Source organism: Sinohyriopsis cumingii, chromosome 18, assembly GCF_028554795.1.
Source record: "Sinohyriopsis cumingii isolate HCF-2022 chromosome 18, ASM2855479v2, whole genome shotgun sequence".
Taxonomy (NCBI): Eukaryota; Metazoa; Mollusca; class Bivalvia; order Unionida; family Unionidae; genus Sinohyriopsis; species Sinohyriopsis cumingii.
This window is the reverse complement of record NC_142978.1, coordinates 90,306,317-90,318,485: the sequence shown is the minus strand read 5'-3', so window position 1 is coordinate 90,318,485 and position 12,169 is coordinate 90,306,317. Positions and strand designations below refer to the sequence as shown.

The following is a 12,169-nucleotide window of genomic DNA, read 5'->3' as shown; positions in this document are numbered from 1 at the left end:
TTATTTGGTAACCCTATGTTCTCTACATTAAATAACATGTACATGTTTCTGTCTGTGCATAATTGCATTAGGATGACTAAAGGAGTGAACTGATTTAACTTCCATTTCATAATTTTTATACAAGTCTTATTCTTTGTTTTGATTTATGTATGTATATGCATGTGTCGTTGTATATCTCATTTGTAACCACTTCTCTGGCATCAGCATCTATGATGTTATATTTCTTGTTGTTGGCAGGACAGTGTTCTTATTAGGATTGTGATTTTTACAAAATCCCCAAAGACATTGTTTTGCAAATGCATCTGACAAGGTTTCTGAAAATAAACATGGTTCTAAAGAAAACTTTTGGAAAAATGTATTAGGCTACCCCCCAACCCCCCAGTTAAATATGGACATAACACATAACTTGTCCAAATCTCTCTCTATGAAGAAAGACAAAATGTATCAACATCTCTGATAGTGACTCACCTGAAATGAGAGTGATATATCAACATTTCTGATTGTGACTCGTCTGCAATCAGAGTCATGTATCAACATCTCCGATAGTCACTCGGCTGAAATCAGAGCCACTTGTTTAAATATTGAACAAGATTTCTACTGAACTTTGTTGATATCAATTGCTTCTAGAAAATAATGCCTACAAGATTTGCACTGAGCTGTGTTGATATAATTTGCTTCTAGAAAATTATACCAATAAGAAAGTGAGAAATGGACAAAATATTGATTCTTGATAAAATACTGCTGAACCAATTTGAACCTTGTATATCCATTCTTGGGACAGATAATAATGACAATAACTTCATTTAAATGTATCATATTGTCTCCCTAAATAACTTCATCAAATATATAATCCCACAGGGCAACCCAATTCAATGGCAACACAATTCAATGAACCCAATTCAATGGCAACCCAATTCAATGGCAACACAATTCAAGCTCAGTAAACATGTTTATGAAGAATATGAATAAACTCATTGTATGTAGTCTTTGGTCTTGTCCCTAGACAACATGGTCAAGGAAATATGCTGTATGCCTGTCAGGGTATTTAAAGTACACTTTGGTCTTGTCCCTAGACAACATGGTCAAGGAAATATGCTGTCTGCCTGTCAGGGTATTTAAAGTACACTTTGGTCTTGTCCCTAGACAACATGGTCAAGGAAATATGCTGTCTGCCTGTCAGGGTATTTAAAGTACACTTTGGTCTTGTCCCTAGACAACATGGTCAAGGAAATATGCTGTCTGCCTGTCAGGGTATTTAAAGTACACTTTGGTCTTGTCCCTAGACAACATGGTCAAGGAAATATGCTGTCTGCCTGTCAGGGTATTTAAAGTACACTTTGGTCTTGTCCCTAGACAACATGGTAAAGGAAATATGCTGTCTGCCTGTCAGGGTATTTAAAGTACACTTTGGTCTTGTCCCTAGACAACATGGTCAAGGAAATATGCTGTATGCCTGTCAGGCTATTTAAAGTACACTTTGGTCTTGTCCCTAGACAACATGGTCAAGGAAATATGCTGTCTGCCTGTCAGGGTATTTAAAGTACACTTTGGTCTTGTCCCTAGACAACATGGTCAAGGAAATATGCTGTCTGCCTGTCAGGGTATTTAAAGTACACTTTGGTCTTGTCCCTAGACAACATGGTCAAGGAAATATGCTGTCTGCCTGTCAGGGTATTTAAAGTACACTTTGGTCTTGTCCCTAGACAACATGGTCAAGGAAATATGCTGTCTGCCTGTCAGGGTATTTAAAGTACACTTTGGTCTTGTCCCTAGACAACATGGTAAAGGAAATATGCTGTCTGCCTGTCAGGGTATTTAAAGTACACTTTGGTCTTGTCCCTAGACAACATGGTCAAGGAAATATGCTGTATGCCTGTCAGGCTATTTAAAGTACACTTTGGTCTTGTCCCTAGACAACATGGTCAAGGAAATATGCTGTCTGCCTGTCAGGGTATTTAAAGTACACTCTGATCTTGTCCTCAGACAACATGGTCAAGGAAATATGCTGTATGCCTGTCAGGGTATTTAAAGTACACTCTGATCTTGTCCTCAGACAACATGGTCAAGGAAATATGCTGTATGCCTGTCAGGGTATTTAAAGTACACTTTGGTCTTGTCCCTAGACAACATGGTCAAGGAAATATGCTGTCTGCCTGTCAGGGTATTTAAAGTACACTTTGGTCTTGTCCCTAGACAACATGGTCAAGGAAATATGCTGTCTGCCTGTCAGGGTATTTAAAGTACACTCTGATCTTGTCCTCAGACAATATCATCATGGAAATATGCTGTATGCCAGTCAGGGTATTTAAAGTACACTTTGGTCTTGTCCCTAGACAACATGGTCAAGGAAATATGCTGTCTGCCTGTCAGGGTATTTAAAGTACACTCTGATCTTGTCCCCAGACAACATGGTCAAGGAAATATGCTGTCTGCCTGTCAGGGTATTTAAAGTACACTCTGATCTTGTCCTCAGACAACATGGTCAAGGAAATATGCTGTCTGCCTGTCAGGGTATTTAAAGTACACTCTGATCTTGTCCTCAGACAATATCGTCATGGAAATATGCTGTCTGCCAGTCAGGGTATTTAAAATACACTTTGGTCTTGTCCCTAGACAATATGGTCAAGGAAATATGCTGTCTGACTGTCAGGGTATTTAAAGTACACTCTGATCTTGTCCTCAGACAATATCGTCATGGAAAAATGCTGTCTGCCAGTCAGTGTATTTAAAGTACACTTTGGTCTTGTCCCTAGACAACATGGTCAAGGAAATATGCTGTCTGCCTGTCAGGCTATTTAAAGTACACTCTGATCTTGTCCTCAGACAACATGGTCAAGGAAATATGCTGTCTGCCTGTCAGACTATTTAAAGTACACTCTGATCTTGTCCTCAGACAACATGGTCAAGGAAATATGCTGTTTGCCTGTCAGGGTATTTCCAATCCATTATAGTCTCTTCTGAAGGCACCCTTCTAATGACGAGGGCATTTGTATGCACTCCAGTGGTGCATTTAATCTAATATTTGCATGCACTGCAAGTGAAAATTAGTGCCAAATGTGCAATACTGATGCCCAAATTACACATGTAGAATGTTACTATAAGCCTTTCATTAAACCTGACAGAAAGCCCCCAAACAGGCAGTGTGCACCCCAATGAGGCAAGGTGTCATTTGCCTGTGACCTAAGAAGAGCAGGGTGCAGAGCCATCTTAAAACTGGCTAGGTAAAACAATGGCTTCAACTTGAAGAAAACAGGAACAAACAAAAAACGTTACTGTAAATGACAGTTTACAGGAACTTCAGATACATTTTGTGATAACCACTGATCAAAATACCTATCTGGATAACCACTAATCAAATTACCTATCTGAATAACCACTAATCAAAATACCTATTTGAATAACCACTAATCAAAATACCTATTTGAATAACCACTGATCAAAATACCTATTTGAATAACCACTGATCAAAATACATATCTGAATAACCACCAATCATAATACCTATCTGAATAACCACTGATCAAAATACCTATCTCAATAATTACTAATCAAAATACCTATCTCAATAACCACTAATCAAAATACCTATCCCAATAACCACTGATCAAAATAACTATCTAAATAACCACTGATCAAAATAACTATCTCAATAACCACTGATCAAAATACATAACTGAATAACCATTGATCAAAATACCTATCTTAATAACCACTGATCAAAATACCTATCACAATAACTACTGATCAAATAACTATCACAATAGCCACTGATCAAAATACCTATCACAATAACCACTGATCAAAATACCCATCAGAATAACCACTGATCAAAATACCCATCAGAATAACCACTGATCAAAATACCTATCTTAATAACCACTGATCAATATACCTGTCTCAATATCCACTGATCAAACCACCTAACTCTAGAGAGTGATAAAAATAAGCATATGCACCACAATGTCCTTATCTCAAGACAAATAGTCTGTATATACATCACTCTGTCTAAAGAGATGACACAATCTGTATATGCACCATTCTCTGTCTAAAGAGACTGACACAATCTGTATATATACCACTCTGTCTAAAGAGATGACACAATCTGTATATATACCACTCTCTGTTTAAAAAGACTGACACAATCTGTATATATACCATTCTCTGTCTAAAGAGATTGACACAGTCGGTATATACACCACTCTGTCTAAAGGGACTGACATAATCTGTATATACACCTCTGTCTAAAATCACTGACACAATCTGTATATACACCACTCTGTCTAAAAAGACCAACACAATCTGTATATACACCATTCTCTGTCTAAAGGGACTGACACAATCTGTATATACACCTCTGTCTAAAATCACTGACACAATGTGTATATACACCATTCTCTGTCTAAAGAGACAGACACAGTCTGTATATACACCACTCAGTCTAAAAAGACCAACACAATCTGTATATACATCACTCTGTGTCTAAAGATAAGACACATTCTGTATATATACAACTCTGTCTAAACAGACTGACACAATCTGTATATACATCACTCTCTGTCTAAAGATAAGATACATTCTGTATATACACCACTCTGTCTAAACAGACTGACACAATCTGTATATACATCACTCTCTGTCTAAAGATAAGACACATTCTGTATATATACATCACTCTCTGTCTAAACAGACTGACAGTCTGTATATACACCAATCTCTGTCTAATGAGACTGACACAAACTGTATGTATACCACTCTCTGTCTAAAGAGACAGACAAAATTTGTATATACACCAAAATTATATTTGCTTGTTTGAATACTGAATGTGACTTTTACCAAGATGTGTTGATGGTGTTATCTAGAAGTAAATGGAGGCAAGGAAAGATATTTAAAAATATGTAATATTGTTTAATGTCACATCATTACAAAATAGACCACATGGTACAAATTAAATGTGAAACTCTAAAAATGTAAATAAAAAGAATTTCACAAAGTGTATTTAGGAAGACAACCTTCCAAGAAAGCATAAACATGATGTACTGCCCCAAAACATTTCAAGATAAAAATGATTAATTTCTGTAAAATGTGTATCAAAAAAGATAAAGGTACAAATATAATCCTACAACTATAATAGAAATTAATGCAATATTTAATACTGAATATTTACTACCAAAACCTATAACAGAAATTAATTCAGTATTGATTCCTGATAAGAAACTGCCAAGCCATGGGAGAAACACTGTACTGGAGAGAAAAATTTCCAATGCAATCTCTTTCAATAACTTTTCGAAATATCTAGTTCCATAAGGCTACATTAATTTTGATGTTCTTAAGGACATCATATTTGTAAATGATATATAATGAAGTAATTACTTTGATAACCAAACACATCCTAAAATTAATGAAGCAATTACTTTGACAACCATCATGTGCCGAAAAATGGCATTAAACCCTACAACAACAACAACTTTGACAACCAGACAATTCCTAAACTTAATGAAGCAATTATTTCAATAACCAGACACATCCTAAATTTAATGAAGCAATTACTTTCACAACCAGACACATTCTAAAATTAATGAAGCAATTACTTTCACAACCAGGCACATCCTAAAATTAATGAAGCAATTACTCTGATAACCAGACACATCCTAAAATGAATGAAGCAATTATTTCAATAACAAGACACATCCTAAAATTAATGAAGCAATTACTATGATAACCAGACACATCCGAAAATTAATGAAGCAATTACTTTAATAACCAGACACATCCTAAAATTAATGAAGCAATTCTTTCAATAACCAGACATATCCTAAAATTAATGAAGCAATTGATAACCAGACACATCCTGAAATTAATGAAGCAATTACTTTGACAACCAGGCACACCTTAAAATAATATATTAATTAGTTTGATTACACTGGTCAACAGTGAAATCATTACTGACTTGAAAAGGCCCTAATCTGTAGTATTTTGGTGTGCCGAACACGAATATAACCGTGAAAAATTTGTATTGGCTCTCGTTTTGAAGATATTCATATACCTCATTTTCTATGTTTCACTGTGTAAATTTCTCCAGTAGGACTGCAGCAACATCCGGAATGATGATGTAACATTGCATAATACCATCATGCTCACATCATCCACAGTTGATTGCATCATTTTCTGATGCAATGCAATACTAATGCCATGCGGCTGCTGAAGTAAGTTGACGTCAGCAGTGTACTATACATGTGTAGGCCTATTATACTAATGCCAGGCGGCTGCTGAAGCTGACGTAAGCAGTGTACTATATAAAGCCCAATCAGATAGGTTCAGCATTTAAAATATTTTAGACGTTGTGCGAGACAGTTCAAGCTACTGTTACATAAAACTTATTATTTTATCCATTTACGTACAATAAAGAACAGTAATGCCTCGAAAGTGTGTTAATACCGCGGACAATTTTTGCTATATTTGTGGGGAAGTGACATTTGCCAACCAGAAGAAAAGTATCAATTCTCAAGTGAAGAAGGCATATCATCTTTACTTCGGATGCAAGGTTGGTGACCGAGACAAGCCTTGGGCTCCGCATATATGCTGTGCTACATGTACAACACAGCTTTCACAGTGGTTGAATTGCAAAAGGTCATCAATGCCGTTTGCAGTCCCAATGGTGTGGAGAGAGCCAAGCAACCACCTAAATGACTGTTACTTCTGCTTGGTTCCTCCTCTTTCCGGCGGAATAACGAAGCGAAAGAAGTCGAGAATAGTCTACCCAAACATTCCGTCTGCATTGAGACCAGTTCCACATGGTGAGGGACTTCCTATTCCAGAACCTCCAGCAGAATATTCTCTTGATTCATCTGACGAAGACAAAGGTGAGTCGACCTGTTCTTCTCCTGGTCCATCAGCATGCAGTGATCCAGATTTTCACTGTGGTGCATCATCAACTCCACACAGAATAACACAGGAAGAACTAAATGACCTGATTCGTGATTTGGACTTATCAAAGAACAAGGCAGAATTGCTAGGATCAAGACTCCAACAATGGAATCTTCTAGAAGAAGATGTCACAATTACTGCATATTGAAAGCGCCACCAGCAATTGGAGCCTTTCTTCAGAAAGGAAAGTAATCTGATATTCTGTTCCGATATTGAGGGCCTCATGAATGCTTTAAAAATCACTCATGACCCACAAGAATGGAGACTATTTGTGGACTCTTCGAAACTGAGTCTCAAGGCTGTGCTTTTGCACAATGGAAACATTCTTCCATCTATTCCAGTAGCGTATGCTGTCCACATGAAAGAGACATACGATAACTTAAGGCAGCTACTGAATTCCATTGAGTATAACAAGTACAGCTGGCACCTCTGTGGTGATTTGAAGGTAGTTGCCCTTTTAATGGGACTGCAGCAAGGATATACAAAATACATGTGTTTCTTATGCGAGTGGGATAGCCGAGCAAGGGAAATGCACTACATGAGGAAGGAATGGACTCACAGGCAGAATGTAGCCATTGGAGAGAAGAATATCCAACACCCAGCTCTGGTTGAGGCTCAGAAAATCTTGCTACCACCCCTTCACATCAAACTAGGTTTGATGAAGAACTTCGTGAAAGCCATTGACCGGACTTTGCCAGCATTCCGATACCTGCATGAAAAATTCCCTCGACTCAGCGAAGCAAAGATTAAAGAGTGAGTTTTTGTGGGTCCTCAGATTCGAGAGCTTTTCAAAGATGACCGGTTCAACAACTTGCTGGAAGGTGACGCGAAACAAGCATGGAATGCTTTTCGCCTAGTTTCTACAAACTTCCTCAGAAATGTTAGGGCAGAAAACTATAAGGAACTAGTAGAAGACATGTTGATGAAGTATAAGAAACTTGGCTGCAATATGTCTCTAAAGATTCACTTCCTTCATTCCCATTTGGATTTCTTTCCTAGCAACTGTGGTATTGTTAGTGATGAACACGGCGAACGTTTTCATCAAGATATCGCAACAATGGAACAAAGATACCAGGGAAAATGGTCCACTACAATGCTGGCTGACTACTGCTGGACACTCCTCAGAGATGCTCCCGAACAGCTGTACAAGAGACAGGCGAAGAAATCTAAGATGTAGTCAATGACTTGATTTTTTATAGGTAGGCTATTACAGTTGACCTTTTACTATTGGAATGCATTTCGTTATGTCAACATTAATTTCTTGCAGATTACAAAAAAACTAGAGCCAATTTTGCAATTTGACTGTCATATTCGTGTTCAGCACATAAAAATTGATAAGAATTGACTAATTTTATTTCAGTAACATGACTTTTGTAAAAATTTGTTGTCCAGTGTTACCAGGAACATCCAATAATTATGTAACAAATGATATACAATGAAGTAATTACTTTGATAACCAGGAACATCCTAAAATGAATGAAGTAATTACTTTGATAATCAAAACCATCCTAAACTTAATGAAGCAATTACTATGGTAACTAGGTCCATCCTGAAATTCAATTGCTTTGATATCCAGGCACATCCTGAAAAACATTTACTTTGATAACCAGGCCCATCCTAAAAAGCAATTACTTTGATAACAAAGCCCAGGAAAACCTTAGTAAGAACCACTGACCCATGAAAGGCTACTGCCAGCTTTTCATAAATACTGGCATTGGCCAAGTCCAATACACTTTCAAGGCTACCATGAAACGCAAAATCAACAGGGTGAAGTGTGTAATATACCCCACTATAACACAACCACACCTATATCACAATACACTTTCAAGGTTACCCTGAAGCACAATATCCACAGGGTGTAGTGTGCAATATACCCCGCTATAACACATCCACACCTTATATCACAATACACTTTCACCGCTACCCTAACTGCAATATCAATAGGGTGTAGTGTGTAATATACCCCACTATAACACAACCACAACTATATCACAATACACTTTCATGGCTACCCTGAACTGTAATATCCACAGGGTGTAGTGTGTAATATACCCCACTATAACACAACCACAACTATATCACAATACACTTTCATGGCTACCCTGAACTGTAATATCCACAGGGTGTAGTGTGTAATATACCCCACTATAACACAACCACAACTATATCACAGTACACTTTCATGGCTACCCTGAACTGTACTATCCACAGGGTGTAGTGTGTAATATATCCCACTATAACACAACCACAACTATATCACAATACACTTTCATGGCTGCCCTGAACTGTAATATCCACAGGGTGTAGTGTGTAATATACCCCACTATAACACAACCACAACTATATCACAATACACTTTCATGGCTACCCTGAACTGTAATATCCACAGGGTGTAGTGTGTAATATACCCCACTAAAACAAAACTACACCTATATCACAGTACACTTCCAATTCTAGAAATGACTGTGGATTATATATTATTACATATTATGGATTATATGTTGATATGGTCATCAATGTGCCATGATTGTGTATAAAAATCAAAACAATTACATGTTTAAATATGCAAGTATGTATGACTTGGACTGAGCTACAGTGTTCATTTTAGTCTGTGCCATTGTACCAGTGTCCCTTATTTTTCATTTTGGTGTAAGAAAGTTGTCTCTGTGATGTTGATATGGCACATACAAATGACCCTAAAAAATAATTATACAAAATCTGAACTGTTGACGGTAGACATCGTCAAGTCTACCCCAAGCTGGCTTACCGAATAGAGTGTGATCTTTTGCAAAGAAGCCCAAGATGATCCATATGAATGGCTGACTGAAACATCTGACTGATTTTGATGTTGTTGTTGCTGTTGTGGGGTTTAACGCCATTTTTCAGCACACGATAGGCTATGCATGGTGGCCAGTATTAATGGTGGAGGAAGAACCCAGGAAAACCCCGGAAAGAACCACCGACCCACGAGAAGCTACTGGCAAGCTTTCTCACATACCCACATTGGCCGAATCCTAGACTTGAACCCACGCAGACAGAGGTGAGATGGCAGTGATCCATATCGGAGAGCACTTTAGACCACTCAGCCACTCGGGGTCCCTGACTGATTTTGAAAATATTGGGACCCAAATAACTGCATGTGCCCAATGATCAGAGATAAATGTCAAGAAATGATGGGAACTTCCATAAAAATAATGATACATTTATTTCTACAGCCACAGACTGGGATGAAAATATGTACACTTATATGTCCAAAACAAGAGTCCCTCAATGGGATTAATGTTCTATCGGAGAGAAGAATGCACAGGAATTGAAAATAGATCATTTCTTTATTGTCACTGCAGAACACTGAAATTGTCTCTGGTATTGTTCAGGAAAAATATTTTATTACATTTCCACGATAAAATTAACTGCCATGGCCTTTGACCTTTAAGTGGGCATAGTGAATAGAAATAACTTGTCTCAGACAATATCAAAACATGTACAAACATATGAACAAAGTTTGGCTAAATTTACTAATAATATGGTTTTGAAAAAAAAAAGTTACTAATGTGGAATGATTCAAGTTATTTGTCAGATATATTCTGAAACTGGATTTCATAAAAAAATTCAATTTATACTTGTTGTTGTCATGGTTACAAATCTGTATTAAGACCATCCTCCTTCAATGTCAGAGTGCTATTAACTTGTTCATTAGAATGAAACGAAACACAGTCTGGTCAAAATTCACTTGTATATGTACGCACCACTGTGTTCATAAGCTCAGTGAAGTGCAAAAATGCAAGCAATGACTGTGTATGTACATTAATTACAACCGAGTATCGATGCTCAGATTTCACTAATTTTCCAACAAAACCAATGAATCAACATTTTATCAATCCTATCTCATGAGGCAATTGACCTAAATGGACATTTTGTAAGTTTAACATCAAAACTATGACTATGTACCAGAGGGAAGCCATTACAGGTGTACTTGAGTGAAAGGTATTTATGCAAACACAGACCGGCAGTGGAAAATTTACTTATTTATCATTCCATTCAAGTTGTGTGCTCTCCTTGTCTTGATCATGTAGGAACAGTGCTAAAAGATTTGAACAATTTAAGTCGGATTGGATGTGGTGGCTTGCAAATTACCCTCTTTAAGTCACTGACTAATACAGTTACAAATTATCCTCTTTAAGTCACTGACTGATACAGTTACAAATTAACCTGTTTAAATCACTGACTGATACAGTTAAAAATTACCCTCTTTAATCCACTGACTGACATAGTTACAAAATAGCCTCTTTAAGTCACTGAATGATATAGTTATATACTACCCTCTGTAAATCACCAACTGATACAGTTACAAATTAACCTCTTTAAGTCACTGACTGATACAATTACAAATTACCCTCTTTAAGTCACTGACCAATAGTTTTAAATTACCCTTTTTAAGTCAATGACTGATACAGTGGCAAATCACCCTCTTTTAGTCACTGACTGAAACAGTTACAAATTAACCTCTTTAAGTCACTGACTGATACAATTACAAATTACCCTCTTTAAGTCACTGACCAATATAGTTTCAAATTACCCTTTTTAAGTCACTGACTGATACAGTTACAAATTACCCTCTTTAAGTCACTGACTGATACAGTTACAAATTACCCTCTTTAAGTCACTGACTGATACAGTTGCAAATCACCCTCTTTTAGTCACTGATACAGTTACAAATTACCCTCTTTAATTCACTGACTGATACAGTCACAACTTACCCTCTTTAAGTCACTGATTGATACAGTTACAAATTACCCATTTAATTCACTGACTGATACAGTTACAAATTACCCTCTTTAAGTCACTGACTGATACAGTTACAAATTACCCTCTTTAAGTCACTGACTGATACAGTTACAAATTACCCTTTTTAAGTCACTGACTGATACAGTTATTGATGGAGCCACCACATGTAATTAACATTTCATGAGAACAGATTGTTACATTTAAAAGAAAATAGTTGAACAAAATATTAAAGTTGTGAACATATACTGGGTAATTACTTTTTCTCTACTGAACAAAATGAGAAATTAATCTTATGAGTGAAGGATCATCAAGGACAAAATCTCAAGATTTGACTCTGCACCAATTCATTGTCATTTTCCACATGCCCTGTCAATTATGTCAAGGACTCTTTGTGACTGTCTTGACATCTCAAGCATTTTACAATGCAAAAAAGAGATTTAACTAAAAATTAATAAAATAT

At 36.8% G+C, this 12,169-nt stretch overlaps 1 protein-coding gene across 1 annotated transcript in view; it reads right to left on the bottom strand.

Annotated features, from left to right (window-relative positions):
• LOC149777422 (calcium/calmodulin-dependent protein kinase kinase 1-like) overlaps positions 1–12,169 on the bottom strand; it is a 247,985-nt gene that overhangs the window by 180,675 nt on the left and 55,141 nt on the right. The gene's annotated exons all lie outside the window — the stretch shown is intronic.